Genomic DNA, 9,396 nt, shown 5'->3' on the forward strand with positions numbered 1-9,396 from the left:
GGATGTCTGCGGCCCCAAAAGGGTGCTGCCTCAGCGGCTCTGTGGCTCCCGCCTGTCCCAGAAGCTGTCTGCCTCTGTGGTCCTCACTCTAACCTGTAGACTAAGTTCGGCGGAGTCCCGGAGCCAAGATGGCGCTCCCTGCAGGGCAGGTCACTGTCCTCCGACTCAACAAATGATTTCTACATTGAAGTTTTAACAGTTATTTTGAGCAAAATATAACTGCTATAAATACAGGAATAGCAAGGCATTATTTAAATTGTGTACTTTTTAAACTGAACGTTACAGGGACATGTAAGTATAACTAACACAAAGAAAAAATGAGATGTGTGTTGGTTTGTTTTATAAATGATCATGCTTAAACAGAGTCTCAAAAAATTGCCCTCCTAGAAGTTTAGAGGAAAACAATGGGTTTTAAATTTAAATCAGACAATGCAGTGTCAGTAGGAAGGGGAGTAAAAGAATCAGTGGGGACAATGTGACTACTAAAGAAGGACAAAATGCCCTGCAATGTTATTGTAGAGAATTATGACAATGAAAGTCTACTTCAAATTTTAAAAATCTAAGAGAAATTATTTGAGACATACCTTGAGACACATGAAGACTCATATACAAACACTTTTGTTCACTTACAAATCCCATAACAGCAGAAAACCAGAAACCATAATATATAAGCAAAAGATTTGTAAAGTTAAAAATGCACAAAAAGACAAACATTTTTTTAAAAATACCATTCATTTTGTTTTGGGTCTTCTATAAAGTTAATCATCTAAGAGTCATTTGTATACCCAGTGACACTCTGGGAGAAAACTAGTGTTTCTTTTATTATGTGTTTATCAATTGGAGATGAACACCTCTGGATTGGGGATAGCTTTTGTGTTTACCTTTCCCACTCAGCAATGGGACCACTGATATAACTTTAGACCTATGCAAGTCCTCTACATGCAGAACAGTGTCACTGTAACCACTTTTGTTGTTTCTAGAAAGCCTTGTTTTCTTTGAGTTCTGTCTATTGTTGGAGACATTAAACACTTTGGTCATAGGTTTCTCAAGAATAGATCTGGAACAGTCTTGGAATCCTTATTCTTAAGGGCTAATTCTTGTACTATCAGATACACTATACAAATTAATATAGCAGAAAAGTAATAAATGATCCTGCCTAGCTTTAAAGAAAAGGAAATAGATGCTGAGCAGCGGTGGCACATGCCTTTAATCCCAGTACTAGGGAGGCAGAGGCAGGTGAATTTTTTATTTCAAGGCCAGCCTGGTCTACAGAGTGAGTTCCAGGATAGCCAGAGCAATACAGAGAAATTCTTTCAAATAAATAAATAAATAAATAAATAAATAAATAAATAAATAAGAAACAGAAAATGGCAAGCTTGGCAGGAGATCCCTGATGGATCACTGATGTAACTGTTACTTACATTTTAGGAATATCAACAGCTGTCTATAGTCTATAGGAGGCTCAGCACACTCTTCAAGGAAAACATGCTTGTGTATAAAGTAGGATGGTCTTTTGCTTCCAGAAATAGTATCTTAGTGAGCCTAAATAGTATGTCACATGATAATTTACCAATGGAAAAAAAAAAAAACATTAAAACTCCACATACTGACAGACAGCTAACTTTCACAAGAAATACAAAGTATGAGACAATTGAATGAAGTAAATCATAATCTTATGGGGTACAAAAATTGACAGCATGAAAGAAGACATCAAATTTGAAAGTGTTTTAAAGAAAATTAAATTACATTATCCAAAATACTGTTGTGATTCAAACAATTTGTAAAGTTTTTGAAACGTCACATATCTAGAAAATAAAAACTTCATGTATAAAATTCCAGAAAGAAATTATAGTTTCAATGACTCAAATGTAACTCTTTTATAATTTAAAAGTTTTGTTAGTGTTTGGCTATATTTTGGTAGTCCTATCAAATAAATAGTTGCTCATGAAGATCCAGAATTACACATATCAATGGTAAAAGGAAATAAGAATTACTGGCAATGTAGTAGTGGTTACTGGAGGATAAACTACAACTTGTAATTTACTAACTCAGCATAAGTTATAAATATATTTTAAAGAGTTCCCTTTATACTGTTAGAAATGTAGTAATTACCCTTCAATGAAACTTCTCTTGAAACAGAAGCTATTACAGAAAACCTCAACTAATGACGCTGCAGAATTATGGAGTAAATTTACATTGTATAAATCTACAAAACATTCTTGTGAATATAACTCAAGAACATTAGAAAAGAGTGATATAGAAAGAAGATAAGAGCAAGATATCTAGGGAATTCTTGTGGGATTATATCTGTTAGTGACATCACAAGCCACGTCCATAATGTGTAAACAACATGAATCATCAGAGATGAGCTAAACAAAGAAGACACTAATGTAATAAGACATACTTGACTAGAAAAAGTAAATAAGGCCTCAACACAACATAAAGAGCTATAGGCAACTGAAGAAAGCTGGACCTGGAAGCAGAAGATAATACCAATTGCTTGTCCAGGTAGTTAGCCTTAAAATCACACATACAGAAAAATTACATGGATTGAACAGGTTATCTTTAAGAATGTGTGAATGTGTGTGTGTGTGTGTTCCTAAATTCAATGTATAAGAATTACTGATCAAAGAACCCATAAATGTGCAAGAGACAAATGAGGGATATATGAGAGGTTTTTGAGGAAGAAAGGGATGGGAGAAAATGTATAATGTCAACAAATAAAATTACTAAATCCAATTAAAGAAAAATAAAATGGTATCTAGGACCCTGTGAGTTTCATATCATAATAAAGTTAATAGTTTTGATATTTAAAACCATCTGGTGTATTTTAAATTTAGCTTTAGAATATAATTTTATAACTACTTTAATCTCTTATATCTTTTCAAAATGACAATTCTCATTAATTACTGCATTCAAAAATTTATACATTTTAAACTGTCATTTTGATTAAAACATTAATTCTCTGTAATTTTAATATGTTAGATTTCTGATTATAAGAATTAGCAGTCTGTTCCAATCCTCTTAATGTCTTTCTAATAAGAAAAAAAAACATACTTGACATTTAATATTTTGCTTTATATATATTATTAATTTATGTATATATAATGTATGTGTGTGTATTTGTGTGTATGTGTGTTAAACTTGTGTCTATGTGGATCTGTGTGTCTTGTTTGCATTTTATATCAATGTGTCTATGTGCATGAGGCACATAAACACCTGAGTGTCACGAATGTAAAAGGAAGCCAACTTGCAGGAATTTGTTCTCTCTTTATTGTGTGGGCCTCTAGGGATTGAACTGTGGTCCTTATTTAAGCTTGGTCACAATCACTTTTAGCATTTTTATATGACTGTTTGTCCTGAAGATTAACTTCAGCAAAATCAGTAAGACGGATATAGAAGTAAGAACTAGTAAAGAGTTTGGGACACAAGCAGAGACATTAGCTATTCCAACACGAAAGAGAACACTACAGACAGGAGTTCAGCTGTGCCCATGCTGTTGTACTGCACTCAAAATGTTGAGTGACATACTTACACATCTAGGTATAGTGAAAGAGTATCAATATCTACTTCTAATGAGATCAATGAAAGGTAGTGATAAACTTGATATATAGATCCTCTCTCCTTTGTGTTAAGTTTAACAAAAGCTTCAAATATGTTGGCATTGTCTTAAGTAAGGAAAGTTAATCACATTACAAAAATTCAAGAATATATGCATATAGACACATACAAACATATTCTCCAAAGAAGGTTAGATGAAATGACCAAAGCAAAGACCATAGTTTCTACCCTTTGTTTTTCCAGTTTGGAAAATCAGCCAAAATTTGTCTTATCAAATTTCCTTCCTCCTGTTCAATTTCACAAACTATAATTCCAGGAATATTTATAGAAGAGTGACAGATGCAAGTTAATGTTAATGTCTATCTTATGTTTGAAACATAAAAGATTCCCTTCAGTTCTGTAGGTAAACACTTTGGAATATATTATCATTCCTCGAATCCCTGGAGCGTCATTTTAGTGGATGATTACAGCCCAAATGGATACTATCATTGTGTAATTGTCTTATGAGCAGCAGAAGCTTTACTATTTCCTCCAGATTGCTATTTATTGTCTAATGATATTTTACAGAATCGCTTCACTTTGGAAGAAATGCTCCAGGGATCATCAATAAGGGCTTAAAGGTTCATATTATTGTCTTCATTTTTTAATTTGCCTACTTAAAGTGCAAGTATTTAATAGAATTACTTTATGAGTCATTATTATTTGGAAATACATACACAAAGAAATCTGCATATGAAATTAGGCTTTTGCCCTCTTTCACCAAAAAATATCTTGAATTGTAGTTGTTACTATTCTCAATAAACAAAAGACTACTTCATAAGTCTACAGTTAATGTCCCTTTTTCTGTTAAAATATCTCTAGAATAATTATGATAAATGTTTCTTTTTAAAGATGCCAAAGGCAATGTTTATTCCAATGTTAACAATTATCAAGGCCAGAGGACTTCATTATTTTTGCATTATGCAAACAAAAACATATTCATTGCTTATCAAAATACAGATGTGGAACTTGTGGCTTTGCTTCTAATTAATGTTCATTGTCCAAAAGTTACAATGGCCCTGCACCATCTTGTGTGCAAAATCTGTGGAGGATCCCAAGGTCCCCAGAGGACTCTCCACACTGCAAGCATCCTAGCACACCCAGGTTCTTGAGATCACTGGTGAGTGGAATGCAACATCTGTTCAAAAAAACCCAGAGGGTCTTGTGATAGCAGGAACAGGGACAAAGAAAACCTGCCCGAGCAGTGGCTGGGGTTCCATCTGGTCAGCACCAGCCATCTTGAGCAAGGACTCAGCAGAGGGTCCCAAGGTTCTCATAGGACACTCCACCCTGAAGGCGATCTAGCACACCCAGGATCTTGAGATCACTAGTGAGTGGAATGCAACATCTGTTCAAAAAAACCCAGAGGGTCTTGTGATAGCAGGAACAGGGACAAAGGAAGCCTGCCTGACCAGTGGCTGGGGTTCGTTCTAGTCAGTGACAGCCCTGCACCATATTGGGCACAAACTCTGCAGGCCCTAGAACACCCAGGATCTTGGGATCACTGATAGCAGTTTACACAGGAAAGGACGTGGTTGGCAGAAGCAACAGAGCTTCTTGGACAGGGTCCCTTCAGGCCTTCATCCTCATCCAGGAGGCAGAGCTGAGACCCAGACCCCTGGGGACCTTCCACAACAGAGGAGATTTGGCCTCCAGGGAGTGCTCTGAACCCGGGACTCAGGAGGTGAATTTGAGCTCCAGACTACTGTGCAGCTTCCCTTCAAGAGGAGAGCTGGCCTGCAGAGAATGCACTGACCACTGGGACTCAGGAGAGAGTTGGACGCCCAGGAGTGCTGACAGAGGCTAAAGAATCAGAGGAGGAATAAACTCCAGCCAGAGCCAGTTAGAACATTTAACACCAGATTACAAGATGGTGAAAGGAAAACATAGCCCAAAAAGCAAGATTAGGGTTAAAAAAAAATATCTCATGATTGTGGTAGAGGATATTAAGAGAGCCATTAATAACTCACTTAAAGAAATACAGGAGGACACTGCTAAATAGGTAGAAGTCCTTAAAGAATTATAGGAAAACACTGCTAAACAAGTAGAAGTCCTTAAAGAGGAAACACAAAAATCCCTTAAAGAATTACAGAAAAACACAACCAAACAGGTAATAAAATTGAACAAAAATGGAAGTAGAAACAAAGAAGAAAACACAAAGGGAGACAACTCTGGAGATAAAAATCCTAGGAAAGAAATCAGGAACCATAGATGCGAGTATCAGCAACAGAATACAAGAGATGGAAAAGAGAATCTCAGGTGCAGAAGATTATACAGAGAACATGGAAAAACAATCAAAGAAAATGCAAAATGCAAAAAGATCCTAACCTAATACATCCAGGAATTCCAGGACAAAATAAGAAGACCAAACCTAAGGATAATAGGTATAGATGAGAATGAAGATTTGCAACTTAAAGGGCCAGCAAATAATCTTCAACAAAATTATAGAAGAAAACTTCCCTAACCTAAAGAAAGAGATGAACATACAAGAAGCCTAGAATACTCCAAATAGACTGGACCAGAAAACAAATTAATCCTTACACATAATAATCAAAAAAACAAATGCAATAAATAAAGATAAAATATTAAAAGCAGTAATGGAAAAAGGTCAAGTTAAATATAAAGCAGGCCTAACAGAATTATGCACGACTTCTCATGAAAGACTATGAAAGCCAAAGAAGATCCTGGACATATGTTATACAGACCCTAAGAGAACACAAATGCCAGCCCAGGATACTATACCCAACAAAAGTATGAATTACCATAGATGGAGAAACCAAAGTATTCCATGACAAAAACCATACTCACACAAAATCTTTCTAAGATTCCAGCTCTTCAAAGGATAATAAAAAGGAAAGAAAAAACACAAGGACTGAAATTACACTCTAGAAAAAAGAAAAATTAATCTTTCAACCAGCCTAAAAGAAGACAGCCACAAGAACAGAATCTCAACTCTAACAAAAAACACAACAGGAAACAACAATTACTTTTCCTTAATATCGCTTAATATCAATGGATTCAATTTCCCAAAAAAAGGCATAGACTAACAGACTGGCTACACAAAAAGGACTCAAGACTTGCTGCATACAGGAAACACACCTCAGGGAAAAAGACAGACACTAACTGAGAGTAAAAGGCTGGAAAACAATTTTTCAAGAATATGGTGCAAAGACACAAGCTGGACTAGCCATTCTAATATCGAATAAAATAGACTTACAACCCAAAGTTATACAAAAAGACAAGGATGGGAACTTCATACGCATCAAAGGTAAAATTTCCCACGATGAACTCTGAATTCTGAATATCTATGCTCCAAATGCAAGGGCATCCACATTCACTAAAAAACCAAAAACAAACAAACAAACAAACAAAAAACCTATAGTAAAGCTCAAAGCACTAATTGCACCTCACACAATAATAGTGGGAGACTACAACACCCCACTCTGATCAATGGACAGATCCTGGAAACAGAAACTAAACAGAGATACATTTAAACTGTCAGAAGTTATGAAACAAATGGATTTAACTGATATCTACAGATCATTTTATCAAAAAAAAAGATATACTTATTTCTCAGCATCTCATGGAACCTTCTCCAAAACTGACCATATAATTGGTCACAAACCAGGCCTCAACAGATACAAAAATACTAAAATTATCCCATGCATCCTATCAGATCCCCATGGACTAAGGCAGATCTTCAAAAATAGCTTAAATAATAGAAAGTGAACATTCATGTGAAAGCTGAACAACACTCTAATCAATGATAACTTAGTCAAGGAAGAAATAGAAAAATTAAAGACTTTTTACAGTTTAGTAAAAATGAAGCCACAACATATCCAAATTTATGGGACACAATGAAAGTAGTCCTAACAGGAAAACACATAGCTCCGAGTGCCTCCAAAAAGAAACAAGAGAGAGCATATACTAGCAGCTTGACAGCACACCTAAAAGATCTAGAACAAAAGGAAGCAAATTCAACTCACTGGAGTAGTAGATGGGAAATAATCAAACTCAGGGCTAAAATCAATGAAGTGGAAAAAAAAAAAAAAGAACAATTTAAAGAATCAACCAAACCAGGAGCTGTTTTGAGAGAGCAATTTACAAATTCATCTGTAATAACAAAAATCCTAGGATAGCAAAAGCTTTTTCAATGATAAAAGAACGTCTGGTGAAATCACCATGCCTGACCTCAAGCTGTACTACAGAGCAATTGTGATAAAAACTGCATGGTACTGGTACAGTGACATACAAGTAGATCAATGGAATGGAACTGAAGACTCAGAAATGTACCCACACACCTATGGTCACTTGTTCTTTGACAAGGGAGCTAAAGCCATCCAGTGGAAAAAAGACAGCATTTTCAACAAATGAAGTAGGCACAACTGGAGGTTATCATGTAGAAGAATACAAATTCATACATTCTTATCTCCTTGTACAAAGCTCAAGTTTAAGTGGTTCATGGAACGCCACATAAAACCGGAGACACTGAAACTTATACACGAGAATGTGAGGAAAGCCTTAAAGATATGGCCACAGGAGAAAAATTCCTGAACAGAATAGAAACAGCTTGTGTTGTAAGATCGAGAATCAACAAATGGAACCTCATAAAATTGCAAAGCTTTTGAAAGGTAATATATACACTGTCATAAAATTGGCCACCATTAAAAAGGCCACCAACAGATTGGGAAATGATCTTTACCAATCCTAAATCATATAGGGGACTAATATCCAATATATATAAAGAACTCAAGAAGTTGTACTCCAGAAAACCAAATAACCCTATTAAAAATAGGGTACAGAGCTAAACAAAGATTCTTAACTGAGGAATACCAAAGGGCTGATAAGCTCCTGAAAATATGTTCAACATTCTTAAACATTAGGGAAATGCAAATCAAAACAACCCAGAGATTCTACCTCACACCAGACAGAATGGCTAAGATAAAAATTTCAGGTGACAGCTTATGCTGGCGAGGATGTGGAGAAAGAGGAACACTCCTCCATTGCTGGTGGGATTGCAAGCTGGTACAACCAGCTGGAAATCAGTCTGGTGGTTCCTCAGAAAATTGGACATAGTACTACTAGAAGATCCAGCAATTCCTCTCTTGGGCATATACCCAGAAGATGTTCCAACTTATAATAAGGACACATGCTCCACTATGTTCATAGCAGCCTTATTTATAATAGCCAGAAGCTGGAATGAACCCAGATGTCCCTCAACAAATGTATGGATAAAGAAAATGTGGTACATTTACACAATAGAGTACTACTCAGCAATTAAAAACAATGAATTCATGAAATTCTTAGGCAAATGGATGGATCTGGAGGATATCATCCTGAATGAGGTAACATAATTACAAAAGAACACGTATGATATGCACTCTCTTATAAGTGGATTTTAGCCCAGAAACTTCAAATATCCAAGATACAATTTGCAAAACACATGAAACTCAAGAAGGAAGACCAAAGTGTAGAAACTTTGTTTCTTCTTAGAATGGGAAACAAAATACCCATGTATAAGAATTTATACATACATACATATGGTACATATTTATACATACATATGTATGTATAAATAATTATGTTAGAATTACGATCACAATTGCATTGACTCTGTAGGTTGCTTATGATTGGATGCTGTATTAGTTAGGGTTTTACTGCTGTGAACAGACACTATGACCAAGGCAAGTCTTATAAAAAAATAACATTTAATTGGGGCTGGCTTACAGGTTCAGAGGTTCAGTCCATTATCATCAAGGTGGGAGCATGGCAGTATCCAGGCAGGCATGGCGCAGG

The sequence above is a fragment of the Mus caroli genome, chromosome 10 (assembly GCF_900094665.2).
Source record: "Mus caroli chromosome 10, CAROLI_EIJ_v1.1, whole genome shotgun sequence".
NCBI classification, from domain to species: domain Eukaryota; kingdom Metazoa; phylum Chordata; class Mammalia; order Rodentia; family Muridae; genus Mus; species Mus caroli.